The following is a 19322-nucleotide window of genomic DNA, read 5'->3' as shown; positions in this document are numbered from 1 at the left end:
AAAAAAAAAAAAAAAAAAAAGGATCTCATGTGATACGAGAAGGTAAATATTTGTCCCACCAAAAAATAAAAAATTCCTTTTTTTTTTTTTTTAACAAAAGGATCTATATACAAGGAAGTTTCCCTCCCATCAAGGTGTGTTTTTTCCACTGTAGAGAAAATTGAGGTTAGAAGAAATCTCACATTCTGAGGAGCTGAACAAAGAGACAAATAAATGCTTTTCTCCTGAAGTCATCAAATGTTTTCAGGAGCTGCTCCCTATCTGAATTTATAGAAACTTGCCACAGGAGCAGTCAGTCTGCAGACAAAGCTCACTAGAATGGAAGTGACGATGTGCTGGTTTCCTTTTTTGTCTTTTATAGCGGCTTTTATAACCATAGCATCAATTGTAACATGTCACATGTAACATGCAGAAAGGAAGATAAATGTTTTATTCCATGGTCTGCTAAGATTCTATACACAGGTATCTCTGTACACATAGAAGTCTTAAAAGCTATTTTAAATGAAGTCACTGGTCTTAAAAATACTTCAGCTATTCTAATTATAAAACAGAGTGCCTGTAATTTAAACCCTGCATGCAATTTTGGGGACCAAACTTTTGTACCTTAGTTATTGTTCTCAGATTTTAAGTGTATGAGAAGCAGTTAGAGTATGATGGGTTCCTTGTTGCTAATCTGGATGTGTGCTCACTGTGGATGGCAGGATTATATTTCTCTCCTCTAACATGAAATATGTATTAAAATACATAGATAAACCATGCAGCAGTGGAATTCCTGCTGTACATATGGTGTTAGTTCCATCTCACTTCAGTTCTTGTACTGGTACTTAGCTATGTGCAGACGGATTCACCGGAGGAGCCATTTAATTTGTGGTTTATCAGAATGCAAGTTATTTTAATTTATTTTCAGTTTTTCAAATATTTTCATTTATTTTCTGACTGCCAGAGGATGAAAGAAAACCAAACAAAAATCTGCAAAGGGACATGGTAGTATGCAGAATTAACTCTATAGAGGTCTTAATTTAGTTGGTAGCAGGACCTAAAATCTTAGTAAACAATAGAATAAGGCCATTATATTACCTGTTTTAGCCACTGCTGTATATAGAATGGTGAACTGTATGCGTGCTGCTTCTTATGCCATTTTAAAAATAACTTCAGATGCTTTATTAAAGTCTTTATACAAAACCGCTTTTAGATATATACTTTTTTCAAATTAGTATTTTATCAATTTCAAAATACTTTGATCATTTCTTGGTCTAAAAATCCTGTATCTTCCATACTGATCACTTCTGGGTCTGAAAAAAACCTATATCTTCCATACTTTTCTGGAAAAAAGATAAAGGTCTTACTTTTGTGTATTAACAGTGCATATAAATTAGTCCCTTGCATTTTAAAGTGTGTACAACTCTACTTTTCTTTTATAATGACTTATTGGCATATTATGTTTATAGTGACTGATAGAACCTGACTGATAAAACCATATCAACATCCCTCAAACAGGAATTACTTCTGTGACTTGTACCAAGGACTTGTTTGTCTGTGTCTTTTCCTTACTGATAATATTTGAATTTTCACTTTTCTTTGAACATTGGGCAAGTTGCTTTTGTCATCTTGCAATATTTTTAAAGAAAGTGGGGGAAGGAGATTAACTTGTGTCATCTGCTGAACAGAGTCCCTAATCTTACATATTTTGTCCTGATTTATGGATAGAGAAAACAAAATGAGAATTGAAACTTCTTGAAGGTAACAAGTGATCTGATGGATAGGCAATATTGGGAGTGTGACTCTGTGAGTCACATTAGTTCTCTCTTCTTTTCAATCTGTGAAAAAGATCATAGAAACCCAACTCCTTTAATTTGCTCTTGATTTAGTTTTCTGCAGCAGAATTATATGATGCAGTACTGGAACCATGAATGAGAAGATAAAGTGATGGTCGGTTTGACCATTGGGAGCTTAGTGTCAAGGATTATCTGACATACAGATATGTATGCCCAGAAGCTCAATGGGCCCAGAGAGAAGTAAAAATTGTTCAGAAGAGAACTTACCATCCATTCTTGAAAAAGCTAATTTTTGTAATCCTCTGAAATAAAAAAAAAAAAATGTGCTGAGTTGTTAAGCAAATCTCTCATAATTATCTAGTTTTGGCTACATTTATTTTTCTAATAAGAAATAGCTAGTAGAAGTAGCTAATGCTGTCTAAAAGTTGGTCCTCTCTGAAAGCAAAGTGTTAACTCAATACATCCTTCTAGTATCATAATGAATGCTTATGAAAAACATTGTATCCCAGGACGACTGGTGACTAGGAAACAAAACCTATAATAAAATCACTGTGGACACCTTCATTTTTTTCCCCCTGAAGATTGACACAGAGGAAGCCAAAAATTTGGGATTACTCAGTGAATAAACACTGAGAAATTGACTAAAAAAGAAAGTTTCTAACACATCCCTTATTTGTACTGGCTATTCTGTATTTATAAAGTGGTTCTGCTTATTACAAATGATTTGTAATTATTTGATAGTAGCAGCAATACCATGTGCTTTTAATTTTTTACTTTCTTGATGATGTGGGGAAGGCAAAATGGAGATCAGGTTTTTTCACATTTTTTTAAGTAGATAGAAGTTGATACTACAAGTTTTGAAGTGATTAGCATTTTGGTAAAATATCAGGGACAGTACAAATCAATTAGAGAAGGGGCGAAAATATACCATAGCCCACATAAATTCTTAATGTTTACAGGATAATTAATTTTTGGAAATTGCTTGGAGTAATTCCAGCTTTGGATGTTGCCTAAGCCATTTACTTGCTATTCTTGCATTCCTTCTGTACATGATGCCCGTGGTCCTTTCCTAGACTCTATGCTACAGTAGATAGTGGGAGTCATTGGGGTAAGATTTATTTCATTTTTAGAATCTAGAAGACCAAATTACTTGTGACCTTTCGGGAGCTAGAGACAATGCAAACACACATGCAGTTGATGTATCTTTATCCCTGAGAATGCTTCCAAGCTGTGTGTATGTAACAGAATCTTTCTCAGCGGCTTGGTACACTTCTGTGAGTAGCTTTAATTTATTTTTCTTATTAAAATATTTCCAGCAGCTGTACTTATAGAGAATCAGTATGTTTTGCAAATGGGAATTGCCAAAAATGTACCTCAGTGTGGTACAATGTGGACATTATTTCTGCTCTTCCTTAGAGTAGCTGATTTTCTAGTTTAAAGATTTGTTGATACTGGAAGGTCTATTGAGATGCAAAAATGTTCCTTTTTTGGGTAGCACATTGGCAGCCAGCAGAGTCCAGGCCAGGCTGATTGTTTAATGCTTTGACAGTGCAGATCTTGGACAGTGGGAACTTTTTGCTAAACTGATTTTAAATGAAGTGTCCTGCTTTGGTCTGTATGGACACTGCAGCATAAAGTTTTTCACAAAACAGGGGATTGTAGCCTGAGCCTTCAGACCTATACACAGGCCTGGTTAGCCCACCTAAAGGTGTTGGTATAGACATTGTAGTTTAGCCAACAAAGATGCAGTAATAACACGGGTCAGTGTGTCTGTCCTGTGGGGTCACATGGACCTGCACACAGCAAGATTACTTTGTGTATTAATCATAGTTCATGAGGGAATTTGTGTACCATCAAAGGGATATTGTCACATTATTACAAAAGTACTGTGGATTTTTATCAAAGGCATACTGTAGGATGTAACATTAAATATGTGACTGAGGTTATGTTAACCTTTACTCTGTGCTTTTTATATGGTGCAAAGGATAAAATCTACTCTTCTATTAAACTGAGATTATTTTGAACCATAATGATCAGACTATTTACACACTACAGTATATCATGGCATTTCAAAAAAGTTTTCGTTTACTTTGAGAAGAGTTATTTTCTTTTTGTCTGTGATATTTGCACTTGTGCTATTTCATATGGTGCTTTGGCTAAAGCTAGTCATACAGCTTTAAATTGGGGGAGATATAAAATTAGAAAAAATTATTTCCCCTTTCCTTGTTTTGCATTCTCATATGTAGGTGAATGACAGACCTAATTTAAAAATATGCAATTAGTACATAAGTATTGAATCTACATATAACTGATTTAATATCAGTTTAGTAAATATCAGACACAATCCCTAGTGGCAAATCATAATTTCTCCTATTATGAGGTACTGACTACTGTTATGCACAGAGCTGCAAAGCAGAGGAAATGCTGAGCTGTCCTTTGTGATTTCCAGAAGACTTCTATAAGCACATACAATTCTTGGCCAGAATGATAACATACATTTGAGATAAAACCTGCCTACTCTGATGCTGGTAGAAATATTGCTGCTGTTGCCTTTAGTGGGAGCACAAGAAGCAGCATAAGAAGGTTCAAGCACACAGAGTGGATCTTGGTTTAAATGTGAATTTTCGGTGATCCCTCCAGGGTGACAGATGGAAGTTTTTGTGTTCTTTGGCATTGTGTCCCACTTCCAATCACCTTATCATAGCAGCATCTTAATAGTATATCTTCAGAATTAAATTAAATTCATATAATTGTATCGCACTTTTTACATGTAAGTTGGTGTAAGTTTTGGATACTGCATGTCATCTCTAAGCAACTTCAGGAAAGAAAAAGCAGCCCTTTAAACAAGAAACATCTGAAATAGTTTCTCTGTAGCTGCATCTCATTTTTTTCCCATTTCCTCTGTTAGAGATCTTTCAGGAAGTATTTATAGTCAAGGCCATTCATTGCCATACGGGTCCTCTAATTAGCTGAGGGGAACTCAGCAGGCACTGTGTGTTACTAATGCACAGAGCTCTGGCAGGTCAGAGAGCTGACAAAGTCTTTCATTTTTTTTCAAGGCACCTGTTTCCACAAGTCTCTGCCTGGGGAGTCAGTGGGCTACTTTTTTACATTTAACTACATCCTGGAAAATGGAAAGAATCCTCCAACAAGAAAAATGAGAAAATAAAGTTAGTACTTGAAGATAAATGGTTTTGAAGCTTTGTGTTTACTGTGCAAAACCAAGGCGGGTAAAATCCCTGTGCTGGTGAAGGGCTCAGGAACTTTCTAAAGTAACTTTCTGAAGGTTTTCAAGTAGTTTAGAAACAAACATGTACTTGGCTGCTTTTAGTAACTACTGGAACCAAACCCACAAGAAATTGAATGTTTTGCATTACTCATCCTGACAGTGATCAGATAGGACTAGAAAGAAACTTTTAGAAAAATGTTAACCTGCCCAATGAAAGGCATGTTTCTGGTTTTTGTGTGGGGTGTGTCTGTCATGTGGTGAGACAACCCCACCTCGTCCATGTTTACCCACCAAGCAGGGCATAGGGGTTTTTTTTTCTTTTTTTTTTTCTTTTTTTTTTTTTTTTGGTCTCCCTTTTACAGAATGAGGTCTGGAAGAGAACTAAGTGATAAAATCATTATTTGGGTGGGGCATGGTAATAATGCGAAAGGGCAGCATCTACGTCAAAATCCTTGATGAAAAGGTGAATCAGTATGTGGAACAAAGGGCTGGGGAGATGGGTACGGGCCCCCAGGCCATTGGGTAAGCTGCAGGTTTTATTGAAGTTGCTGTGATCAATAACAGTGATTCAATCAGGGAGAACCGAGATAATTTTTGATTTAAAACAAGCTGCTGTATTTGGATAGATGAGATCGTAATGCAGATGAGAACAAAAGAGTGCTTTGTTGTATTGAACAGGGGGGCCAAAACAGATTGACAGTCAAGTGTCACATGAAATTAGTTCAGTTTTATATTCCCCTTCCTAGTTCAGGTAGGAGGACTGATCTGGTATTTGGTGTCCTGCCATAGGTGAGAGTGAGAAGGGTCCGTGCACTGTTTTGACAAGGATGGCACATGCCTGCACCTGGGTGCAGATAACAGGGTGCAGATAACAGGGTGCAGATAACCCGGGTGAAGATAACCGGGTGCAGATAACTGCGGCAGCTGCTCAGTGCCATCCCTGCCCTGGGGAAGGGCAGGAGCAGACTCAGCACGAGGCTGGGAGCATCCTTGTCTCCTCGGCACACTGCTCCTTGGCAGCCCCCGCTGCTCTGGTCTGGCTGTGTGGGCACAGAAGGGCCCCTGGCCTGGCTGTGTGGGCACAGAAGGGCCCCCTGGCCTGGCTGTGTGGGCACAGAAGGGTCCCCTGGCCTGGGTATGTGGGCACAGAAGGCCCCCTGGCCTGGCTGTGTGGGCACAGAAGGGCCCCTGGCCTGGGTATGTGGGCACAGAAGGGCCCCTGGCCTGGCTGTGTGGGCACAGAAGGGCCCCTGGCCTGAGTGTCTGGGCACAGAAGGGCCCCTGGCCTGGCTGTGTGGGCACAGAAGGGCCCCTGGCCTGAGTGTCTGGGCACAGAAGGGCCCCTGGCCTGGCTGTGTGGGCACAGAAGGGCCCCTGGCCTGGCTGTGTGGGCACAGAAGGGCCCCTGGCCTGCCCCCCGGCCTACAGGGGCCTGCAGTGGCCGGCGGGTGAAGCCCGGCCTCCCCCGCCCTGGGCTGGGCTCTCCGTGCGGCTCAGCCCCTCTGCGCCGCGGAGCTGCCCAGGCACATGCAGTGAGGCAGTGCCTTTCTTGTAGATACGACTGATACGGTTTTTTACCGTCTTCAAATACATTCCTGATGGTTGTTTTTAATTTTAAATTGTGCTGACAGTGGCTGCAGGTTGCGTGCGTGGGGCGCTGCAAAGAGCGCAGCAGCTCCCTCCAGTCCAAACAGCGCACAGAGCTGTCAGTGGGGCTTGTATCAAACGGGAAGTAGGTGAATGAAGCTTCTTGCATGATAACCAAATTAAAGAATTAGTTGAGCTTTACCAAAGTTTTGAAAAGTTAAGTGCGACTATGACCATTATACAGCCCCGTTATTATTCTGTATTGCCAATAGTACTTAGCAATAGATTGTATACCTGAAGTGAAATGGGAGCTTCAATTGTATTTAGAAACTAAGGATAATCTTTGTCAAACTGGATCCGATAAGAAGCATACATTCATGCTTGAGAACAGAACTTGTTGCTAACATGTAGATTTTCAATGGAAAATTAAATTTCACATATGACTGCAGGCAAGGATTGTACATAATTCTATTTTTGCCTGAAGTACCATGAGGCTGAACAGTGAAAATCTGTGTGAAGATACCTCTAGCATCTGGAAGTGCAGAGTTGCTTTGTGTACTGAATTTCAGATGATCCTCTAGATGTATTTGGTAATTAAAAGACATAATAAATACACTCTTTTAGAGGAGGGATCTTAAGATAGACAGCAAATAAATGTTTAATTTATTGGTCTAAGAAGGGAGCATTGTAATTATAACTGATTTGAACAAATCCAGATGCTATCCACATCTGAAAAATTGTAAAATGGTAAGGATTTATAAAGAGAGTTTTGAATAAACAGTGCACATATGTACTTTGATTTTTGTCATGGGGGTATCTAAGGCTGATAATACAGTGAGTTAAAAAGAACAACTATGGAAAATAGGTGTTAGATGAACAGATGTGCGCTGAACCAGAAATACACATATGTATGTATGTCTGTGTGTGTGTAGGACATGAAAAACATTTTCTGGAATGTCTTTTGTTCCCTTGGCACTCCTCAGAATATGCATATGGTCACCTTGGAACTAGTCTTAATTTTCAGGTCTCTAATGTAGCCCAATTGATTTAGTGAACAATTTCCTGCTTAATATAATTAATTTACTTCTTCCACCAAGTTCTGTTTTTAAAATGAGGTTTTATAGGGGCTAAGTGGTTCTTGCTGATGTTTTTCCTAAGCATTTTTTTTTAGTAGCATATATATTTTAGAAAATCTTACAATCTTTGTTATAGTGATATAATCATGTGTGTGTAATATAGATCCATAAATATATGTATTCTTGTTGCATATTAACATTATTTAGAGTTCAGAGGGGATATATTTTTCAGCATAAAGACAGGAGGAATATGTTTTTTTGTTTTGTGTACAGCATTACTTTTCTGAAACAAATGGGGTAGTGGCAGCTCAGGTTGTGCAGCACTGCAGGCAGCTTGTGAACAGCCTTGGAAATCTTTGCTGAGTTTGTGTATCCCTGGTCTGCCTAAGATTTTCAAATCTCAGGTTGGTGAATCATGTTTGTCATAGAGGGTTAATTTCCTACGATTTCTTAGGCTGCTCTAGACCTTAGTTTCCTAATTCTGTCTATAAAATGAGAATTTCCCATCTAAAAGGGCAAGAGTGAAGAGAGATGTGTTAAACTCTATTGTGCAACAGTACTATGATAGTCGAAGCAAGAAGAGCCTGATTCATAGGCATCCTGCATCAGTATTGGTGGTTATCTTCTCTGAGTGTGATGATGCAAACTTCCTCAAGAATACAAAGAGGAAAAGTGAAAAAAACAGATTTTAATTTTAACTTTGTTAAAATTTCTCTTCTTTCCTTCAGCCTTGGCAGGGAAGGGAAAAAAAAAGCTAAAGCAGGAATTTTGGAGCAAGTAATTTACATTTCTTGATTCTTTGGTTTATGTGCCTCTGATGTGTATGGCAGCAAACTGCACATATTCACTTATGGGAAGAATTCTTTTAACAATGGCTTACAGTACAGTCTTTAATCATGTAAGTTGCCTCCAGCTCTTACTGAGAGTAAATTCCAGCCTTTCCATTTTCAGATGGGTTGTACTATCAGCTGTTTCTCCTTGCAAGACTGTCTGTGATTTGAAAATTGTGTTTAAATTAAAAAAGTGAGGAAAAAAGAGAAATAATCAGAACGTTTGTCAAGAAATTTGCTATGAATGGGAATGAGGAGCAATGCAAACAAGCTTGAAATGAGTTTTAATTCACATGTTATTCTGGGAGCCTACAATTTCTGGTGAGAAAATGGCATATTTTAGGTCTATTTCCTCCAGTTTTTGGCATGGAGCGATGCCTGTTTTGTTCAGTCAGATGTTCAAATGGGAATTTTGGATGCTTAGGACTAATTTTAGTAGGTGGGGGGCAAATTTATTAAGATTCTACAAATAGAGTTTGATCACAGCTGCTTCATTGCAATTATAAAAATTGGCTCTGAATCACTTAAACTATATTTACTGGTTGCAAAAAAACCCTCATCTATACAAAACTGTACAAAACTGTCTTGTTGCCCTTAAAGTTCTCAGTAATAACATTTATATACACCGTATTTTGAATTTGACTTGATCGCGTTCCAGATTATTTTCATTCCTCTCTCCCCCCCTGCCCTGACAGTGATAATCTGCTCAAATGACTCTCCCATTCTTTCCAAGTTAGGGTGAATTTATGAGCTTGTTCTGAAATTACAGTAAATCACACACAGACCTCTTAAGACTTATTAAAAATGTTAGTAACTGCACTGGAAGTTGGACACTTCAAAGCTCTCACTTCTCCAGTCTGTACATGACTAAAAGGCTGTAGGGCAAACACCACAAGGGGAAAGCTTACAAATCAAAGAAAAACTTAATATAACGCTATTATCCCCTTTATAAGACATATGGAGAATAATATCTTTACATATTTATGAGGGTTTTTTTTCTTCTGATAGTAACTGCTTTAATGTTCATGGATTTATGCTTTTGAGTTAGGAAAATACTGGGTTGTATTTTATGTTTTTTCAATGTTTCATGGCGGCTCCTCTTCCAACCCATAATGGGTGTATTCCAGACCTGTTTAAAAGTTCACATGATGCAGAATAAATTTATTCAACCTGTTTATTGAGAAAAGTGTTTTCTTCACAATTCAGTTATCGACTCATCCTGTGGTGATTACTTTGACATTACTCCCTACAGAAGACAAAACATTCATAAAGCTCTCCACTTACAGCACAGTAACAGTACCTGTTAGTATATTACCGAAACCCATTCATGTTTCACTGAGGTGTTCTAGAAACTTAAATATTTCTTTTTGTTTAAGATTCTCATAAGCCCTATTTTTATGCTGGCCTTTAGGGGTGGGGAGAGTTAATGGAAAACATGATTAAAATCTTGTAGGCTTCGAGGCTTGTAAATATCTTGGCACCTACTTATGTTTGTGTGCATACGTGTGTATGTTTATTAATTTTAAATTAGGTTAAAAATCAGAATTAAATTTTAAAAAATAGATTAAGAGTGAAAAAGGGTTTTGACTAAAAATAGAATTTCTGTAACTATTTAGCAAAATGGTTTGTAGGACAAATATTAATAATTTTTAAAGTAGAGAGCTGTTACAGCTTTACTAATTTTTTCCATTACAGAAAATTATGTTCTGCTTAGCATAAGTTTTAAATATATCTTTCATGCCTTTAAGACTGTAGTCTTGATCCTCACTTAATTGATTTGCCTTTGCCTTCAATAGCAAGCTACATGGTTGAAGGGTAGAGGTCTTTGCAGTGGTTATCTATAACAACTATCATGTGTGATGTAGAGACTTCAAAAGTTGATGTTTGTTAAACTTGGACCCTCAGTTTCTTGATATAAATGACTCCACATTTTAATTTAATCTTCATGACCAACTTTGTGTATCTTAGGAGAGGTGTTGCATTCAATTCACTGCTCCAAGTTGGCATTGTAGACCTCTAGACAAAGCTTTTCCTGAAATGCATTATTTCAGTGAGCAAATTGACAGTTTGAAGTGAAACCATAATCACTGCTAAAAGTATTTGAGGGCTTTTTTAGTGATACCCTACTTAAGAGGTGAAGCATAGACTATTTTGGACACCAGTCCCTCAGGTACAACACTGTTGGAAGTAAAGAACATTTTTGAAAGCACTGAATTGAGAAATATTTTATCTGTGCCGGTGCTGTCGGTCCCTGGCAAACAAATTAAATTTTGTAAGCATTGGTAAGTGAACTGGAACTTCATCCAGGAATCCACACCAAAGGGCTCCCAAGTGCCTGGAGAGCTGCTGGATGTGCCTGGTGTTCTGCCTGGCTGTGGATGCCTCTATACCCCTGCTGTCAGCTGTTTTTATCAGTATAGGTCTGCTTCCCTCTTTGCTTGGCCGGGTTGCAAAGAAAGTTCACTGAAACCACTCTTTCCTTGTCTTCTTTAGTTTGGTTTGGCTCTCTCCCCCCTCATTCTTTTATGGAACTCACAGTTTACTATAATACAAGTCATTAAAATTCTCCAGATTTGGAGCTGTCTTTTGAAAGAAATTTACCAAACCATTCACTTTGTTATAAAAACTGTCTAGGCTTTCTGATCTGCCTTTCCTAAAATATACATTGTCTGCATTGCAAATAGAGGCTTTCTGATGGAGAGAGATTAAGCAAAAGTATCTCAGTCTTCTTCTCGGCATCTGTGCTGTGCCGTGGCTGGGGCCAGGGTGCTGGTCTGCCGGCTGTGCTCTGACAGGTCTGCTCTGGAATGCCTGCGCGCAAACGGCCCTCGCCATCTGATACCCTTCCCACCAAAAATATTCTCATGGCTTTGCTTGCTTTCATCAGCACCACTTAGTAAACCTCAGCTAGGGGAAGGAGACATGTTGGAGCACAGCAGAAGAACAGAATGGGTGAAACTACAAATTGTTAGTCTGTTAAACACAGATTATGTCTTTGGGTACAATTCCATTAGCAACTGAATGAGTCTGGATGGGTAGTAGCTTGTGGAAGTATTTGTTATGACAAAACCAACTTTTCATTATAGACAAAGTTATCCTGTTTTCCTCTGTAGTCTGGCCAACTTCAAAATGTTTCAAACTAATTTCAGACTTGTAAAACACTGTCTATCAGATACAGACATATGGATTGAACTAGTAATTTGTTTGCCATCTGCTGATAAAGGAAGCAGGGCGTCTAAGTAGAAAATGAAGAATTCCCTCTCTCTCCCCCATTGGAATGTCATATGGTGCCTTTAGGAATTGTTTGTATTGACATTTTTATTGATTACTATGTAAAGTATTACACTGTATTGACCTGAATCTGCTTTTGATCTCATAATGATAATTTTTTTTTTAGTTTCCAAAATAACTGGAGTGGTTTTGGCCTATAAATAATGTCATTAAAAAACAACCCACTTTAAATCTTAAACCAATTGATAACCATTCTTCTTGTGTGAAACAGGAATCAGCATATTCTTTTGCTCAAACAAAGAAAAAAATCTTTAACGTTACCAACAAGTGTTGATTAAAATTATCTTTCCTCTTAGTCAAAATTTCCCCTTTACTCCTGAATCTCCAGGAAAAACAGTACAATTTCCAACATAAAACCAAAAAAATCTGTCAAAACTTTTCTGGGTAGGGAAAAAGGTATACTTAAACTTTTCTGTCAGTCTTCTCTCACCAGTCCTGACAGCTTGTACAGGTCCAGAGTTTGTCCCCTAGGTTTCTTCCATAACTATTTCACATAGGCCCTGATTGTATCTGGCAATAATAAGTCCATAATGTAAGTTTAAATATTTGTTCTTTTAGGTAATGCTTCCTAAAGGTTTGTCCATTTTTTTGAAGCATTTAGATCTTCTCTGTTTAAAAGAGAAATAGCAAGTACAAAATGCAGTAGCTTCTCAGCAGGTAGACTGCTTTCATGGGTAATAAAATACAGGCTCAATCACTGCTTAAATATATGGAACCTTGATTAGTTGAATTATAATGAATACTTCTTTCAGCCTTAATTTTCTGTAACTTATTTCATATTGACAAGTACTTTATTTTTCATTGATTCCATTAATCTATTTTGAACAGAAAGTGTTAATAATATTCACAAGCTATGTTCTTAAACATGAGAGTTATGTCTTCATAAAAAATATTACTGAACTGTTGAGTCTCTTTGATAAGATAAGCCCATTTTTTCTGCTGCATTTGGATTATGAATTGTCAGAATGTACAATCGAGTTTCTGTATATACTTTGAAAGTAATATGCAAAATCACTAATTGTCCTATATCCTGTTCTCTTTTTTGTAAAGATCTTTGCTTTTCTTAGAATTACTGTTCCTTATAATGACTTGCAAATTCTATGAACAATGCAGAAACCTTCTCTTTTCTCAGTGGTTAGTATGCGTTCATTTGAAAAAAGCTAACCAATTCCATAAATAACAAGTCTTCCACAACCTAGAGTTAATTACCATTTTACATTTGGAATTCACATTGTCAGAAAGGTATTGAAACAGTAGGAACATCTTAACCAACTGACATTTGTTGCAGTTATACACATAGGAACTGGTAGCTGTGACAGCAAGAAATCTTCAAAGTAAAAGGAAAATTCAGGTAGTTTTGATGAAGGAAGGACTTTGGAAAATGCTCCTGTGAGGGCTTATAGAAGGCCTTGAGCCACAACAAGTACAACCACTTATTACTATACATCACTGTATGGTTTGCTGCTTGCCAAACAGCTCCCTGCTGTTTTTTATGACTTAAGGTGCATACAGTGTGTGAAGTCTGTTACTGTGTTGTGTTTCTATGCCATGTTCACACTTATTCTAGATCTTCCCAGCATGTCATGGACCCATTGGTTTTTGTTTTGGTTTCATTTCACTGAAAACATTTTGCTGCTTGTAAATATAAAATTTACAACACACATTGGGCAGTATACATCCAAAGTATTTTTATCCTTTCAAATTTTTTTTTTTTTTAAGAGGATTTACCATACTGTATGGTACCTGACAATTCCAATGGTTATAAAATGCTTTGAAACATGCAGCACAGTCTATAAAATACAGGCATTTACAATATGTTGACTACAGCAACAGAGTCACATTACTGCTAAGGAAATACTGCTTCACAATAATCAGGAGGATATCAAATATTTAGTCTGGTGTTACCTACCAGAAACAGGTAAACTTGCTGTTGATGAGCATATTCACCTCAGGGTATCAAATAGCTCTTCACAGGTTAGTGTTTGTAAGTCCATGATGTAGCTTGTTAGACTGTCTTAGCAGGAGGTGAGGAGTTGAGTGATGGGGTAGGAAAAGCCAATACATTTCTCTTTGGCTGTATGATTTGGGACAAAAATTTATTTTGTGCTTCTTTCGATACACACTTCTATTACATAGTAGCTACTTACTAGCTGGGTTAAGCTTCCAAAGAAGCTACTATTGAGATTTATGACTATTGCTTTGTAAATACTGGACATGAGGTAGTTCAGAAGCAGAAGGGTTTATAAAAATAGCTGAAATTTTATATGTCTACTATAGACATATCTCTTGTTTCTCAGAGCTGTTACTTTGCAGGCCAGTTTGCCTTCCTGTGATGCTATCACACTTCTGACAAGAACAAATGGTTTCAAAACTATTCATGTCAGTTCAAGATGGTGAGAACAGCAGATAGACATGAGAACTGTGGCTGTATAAACAACATACTCCCATCACTGGATTAACACAGGTCCAGGGAAGTGGCAGCATCGCTCTCACTGCTCAGATATTGCCAGCATGCTCCTCCACACTTCTAGCACAAGAGAATTCACTGCAACTGTTTGTTTTCAACACATGGTTGATATCTTTGTCTGTCTGTAGATCAGCTGTGCCTTGTTAGGGACTTTACTCATGAGCACTGAGAATCTTGCTCAACCTTTCATCTCCCTGCCATGTAAGTGTGGTTTGTTAGAAATAACTGAGAAAGAATGTAAACTTGCTGAAATGACTACAAAGTCCATAGTCAGTGTCAAAGGAGAGAGGGGATGGATTGAATTGAGGGTGTATGCATGAGATTAGTCCGTGCCTTCTCAAATAAATTTATAATATCTATCTAGATGGACAAAGAACTTAACAGTTGTATTTACACTTTGTGAAATATCAGAAAGGATATTTCAGCCTGACCAATTCCTCATGGTCTCAAGTTTCTCTTTGTACTGTGTAAAAGCATGACAGTGTGATATTACCAGCTCTGTATAAGCCTAGAATATACCCATATGTTATACAAACCCCCCTGACTATAGCTGTGTAGCATATTCTATGTTTATTTGAGTGAACTTATGTAGTTCAGATAAAAGTCTGCAGAGACACGTGCAGCTAGTGGAAACAGAGCAACAACAGGAAGGCTATTTGGGAGAGTTTGTGCTCTCTGCACTTTAACCTTATCCTCTTGATAATCCTGTTCAGCATTGCTTCAATGAATCCTGGAGAGTAAATGCTATTTAGTTTTGCAGCCTTTAAAGGGTGAAGTCACAGCTTTCAGATAAAAGTGCTGTGATCCTTCTGTAGATGTAAAAGCCATTTTTATATGGAGAAAAATCTAACTAATTGACATATCTGCAGACTGTAGGTTGCTGTCAGTGGATTCAAGAGACCTTTAGCATTTATGTCTACTTCACACTTGTTATTCAAGGGTCTCAATAGAAATTACGTCACCTTTGTTTGAATGTGCCTACCAGTGGCTTCACTGAATCATACTTGTGCTGCTGCTACAGCTCTGTTTTCCTGCTGAACCAGGAAGATTCCATCTGGAGACCAGCCGAGTTTTCAAAGTGCTGATAGTGTCCCTAGTCAGGACAGAATTACAGAAGAATATTAATTTTTCTGCATGATTTTTTTGAAATGGAGCTGTGTTTATTATCTTGCAGTTCTCAAAAGTGCTTCCACTGCTTTTGGTTTCTAAGTTATACCCCAGTTGTAAAGCAAGACCTATTTTTCACAGCTGTCAATGAGGGATCAACGATTTCAGCCCCCCATTTCTTCTCTCTGAACTGTTTAAATAATGAACAAAATTACAAATATGCTTTATAAATCTGTATCATCAAATTTAGAAGTCTTATGCAAACTTGGTGACGTGAAAAAAAAATCGGTTTAATCTGATAGTATTATCAATTTTCAGATGTGAAAGTGTGATGGAAACATGTTAAATGGTAGTTCCAAAGGGAAGGTCAAAATGTGGGCCTTTTCTCTTCTCCTAAGATTTTCTGGAGAGCTTTACCATGACCACCATACCTATTTTACTCTCTAGTTGGTATGTACAGAATGTCATAAGAGAAACTCTTGAAATATTTAAGTTACTTTTCATTAATAACACCGGGAGCAAAAATGTCTGAAATATGATGATGACACTGTGCCAATGCAAACCTGTAAAAAAAAGAAATTGTCCCTTTTTTGTTGGAATATTGAATTGTTTAAGAGCAAAGTCTGATTTGGCTTTTTAGATGGCAAGGAAAGTGAGTGACCTTTTTATTATTTTTCTGTGTGAATGTTGTAATTTTTTAACCAACATTACCATCATTTTGTAACTCCACGGGCTCTGTGGCATTAAGACTACAAAAGGAATACATTAAGGGCACATTAAGGGAGGTTATGAAGTTACAGGGAAAAACAGTGTAATTATAGGAGCAGGGGAAAAAAAGCATATTAGAGCTTCAAAACAGATGGAGTCCTCTAAGGAAGCTGTCTGAACGTGGCCTGGGAACTATAAATTGCATTTACAAGACTGGGCTTTCACTGCAGATGGCAGGTTTGCTGTTGGAAGGTAGCAGCCAGAACAGGGCTGTGTGCATGAAGAGAACTGCATTGAATGTGTCTAACACCTTGTGTTTGACATACATTGAAATTTAAGCTGGAATACAAATTTAGAAAGGCTGTACAAGTTCAGAACATGAAATCTGCTGTAGGGTTCAGAAATCCAGAAACTTGCTTTCAGGCATAGAAAATTTAAACTAAATAAAAAGGCATAATAAATTTGTAGTTCTTAAATTGAGGAAAGGAATTAGCTTTGAATGTCAGTTTCAATCACTCTTATATTTACATGTTACAGAAAAGCCCTCCCTTTTTTCTCGTATGCCATGCAGGTGTCATTCCCAAATCTCCAGGTCAAAAAGCAGTGGTTTCTCTCTGCTCTGTTGCCCCATATTATTTTGTTACCCCATTTGACCTGCATGTCATTTCAGTGAAATAAATGAGTTTTAGTATTGCCTGTGACTCCTGCTTTAGGAAATTATCCTTAGATCTGAGGGAAAAACAACCTTTCTGAAGTTACTCCATCCCATGGACTTTCAGGGCGGGACTTGTCTCATCTAATTGTGATGGAAGTGTCTGTGCCTGAGTTATCTGTCTAGGATTCTTGGAGCCAATGCAAATTTAAGCAACATAGTTGTGAAGTACAAAAGTGAGTTACCAAATCCAAAAAAAATATTTCTGTATAGTCAGAGAACTGTATATTGTTGGCCATTCATTGTGTTGGCTTTATCTCCAGTCACTATGAAGGAAACCCAGGCACTTACACCACCAGACAACAATTACAGAAGGTGATAAAAAATAAAAGGAGTGCCTGCTTCTGCTTTGTCCGAATGGCAGCCTTATCATTGGAGGTATGAAGCAAAATTTTGGCATATCTGCAGTTAATGACTCCTCTGTCTCCATAACATAATTTGTCAGTTAATGGGGAATACTAGTATGATTTTAATCAAGAAGGCAAGGGGGAGGCTTAGCTAAAACTTAAAACATTATTTCATGGAATAATTATTTTTTATTCGTAGTTTTATTTTTCTTGCTTTATGTGTGTGTCTAAATCTCAAGAGTGACATGTTTTAAAAAGGGAATCATGTAAGGCCATTGAAGATGAAAGCTGTACTTTCAGTACTACTCAGTCCTTGTGTAGAGCAAAATCATAGTCATTCCCTGCCAGTGTATGTAAAGACATGCTAGATTGATGGCTTTGTAAGATAAAAGCAATATCAGAGGGAATGAAAAGGCATTTGGGAAGTAGAAAAAGGGAGTATGATGGAAAGGAAAACTTGAAAAGCTTACTTGGATAAAACTGGGGATAATTCCTTCAATACATGAGGTGTATGTGTATGTGAAAAATGGGTGTATCCTCCTACTTGGGCTAACTACTAAAAAGTCAGGAAGACACAGTCTGTAAGAGCCAGGACAGATAAGGGAATAAGGGATTTGAAGAGAAAGCATTTCAAGGAATTAACTAGGTAAAGTGACCCAAGAAGCTTAGTCCCAAGTTTTAGAATTAGACTTTTTTGCACCGCAAACAAGCCTTTAGTGCTTTGTTTCTCTATTTATACTTCTCATTTGTGGTGAAAATGCCTTTGTTTCTTTCAGTTCTGTGAAATCCATCTCAAAGTGTAGTAAATATTCTGCTTACATCCAGTTTAAGTTAATGGAGTCCTTAAGTGATTATCTGTTATTTTTCTATCCTTTATACATTTGTCAAATGTTTCAATCCAGAAATGCAAACTCTGACCTAATGTTCTTGGTGGTTCCTGTTAAACATTGAGAAGTGTTTATTTGAAACAGCAACTGAGAAATGAAGACATGGAGCACAGGCCTTTCACTGATTTACTAAGCCATGCTGTGTTTGCTCTCCTGCTCCTCTACCATTGTCAGTAGGGTCAGCATTGTGTGTAGGTTTCTCCATTCATATTCAGGCTCACTGTACTTTTTCATCACCTCATTTAGCTGACCTGCGCCTTGAAGTTGCTGGGATATATAGGATGAATTTCTGCAAACTGTGTGCATAGTATACGCTCTTAATTTTGTATTTTGAAACCACGTTTGTGTAGTCTTACTAGCTGGGTTAAGTGATTAAGTGATGGGAATGGACAACTACTGAAAAAAATAGAGTTCTTCAAAGAGAAAGGAAAAAAAGCTCCATAACTGGGTTATTATGAGTCAGTAAACCTTCTGAAGTACAGAGTGGAGGCAAAAATGCAAAATTTTTGAGCTGAAAGTATGAGAATACAGGAATCTATCACCTAATAGCAAGCTAAATGAGATAGCTAAGTAAGAAAGGTAGTTTTCTTAAGCTCTTTCCACAATGGAGAGAGGCACTTCTAGAATACAAATCAAAACAGAAGCACATCTGCCTTCTCAAATAATTTCTCTGTACCTTGACTGACAATTTAGGAAGCCTGAATAATGATTACTTTCTTAATTGAGGCCTGTAAATTAGGTGACTGAAGATCCTGAGCTGCTGTAATTCTCCGTGTGTTACATTTGTGGTAAATCTGGTGTCCTTCAGGCAAAAAGCATGTGAGTGAATTCAAATATGAAAGTCCAAGTGGCTCTAGATAATTTCCCACTCAGGTATGCTAATACAAAGAACTGTTTTTGAGTGAGTTAATTCTACAAAATGCCAAGGTTTGCCTGAAGATTATCCAAGAAAAATGAGAAGCCATTACAGACTCTTCTGAATCCTCTGTTACAAGCGCGTAACGCCTGTCTACACTGCTTTCTGTTCAAAGATCTCCTAAGCTTATCCAGCCCCCAAGCAGCAATCATTCAAAGCCTAAACAAACAAAACCACCTCTATTTTGAGGTGCTTGCAAAAGAAATGTCTTGTGTTCATTCTGCACCAGGCATTAGCAGACTGCAGGATTTTTACAAGGGAGAACTGTCAAAGATATTGTGATACTGTACCAGGCGAGCATGCAGAGCTGAGCATGGAAAGTAGAGGTGTTAAGGAATGGTTCATGGTCATAAGAAGTCCATGAACTAAAAAAACGCAAGAACGTAATGG

The 19322-nt window shown here is 37.7% G+C and overlaps 1 protein-coding gene across 9 annotated transcripts in view; it reads left to right on the top strand.

Annotated features, from left to right (window-relative positions):
- The window catches only part of TRPS1 (transcriptional repressor GATA binding 1), a 213236-nt gene that overhangs the window by 65538 nt on the left and 128376 nt on the right, over positions 1-19322 (top strand). The window lies entirely within an intron of this gene.

This window comes from Taeniopygia guttata, chromosome 2 (genome assembly GCF_048771995.1).
Source record: "Taeniopygia guttata chromosome 2, bTaeGut7.mat, whole genome shotgun sequence".
NCBI lineage: Eukaryota > Metazoa > Chordata > Aves > Passeriformes > Estrildidae > Taeniopygia > Taeniopygia guttata.
Note: the sequence above shows the minus strand (reverse complement) of the source record. Positions and strands in the feature narration are given on the sequence as shown.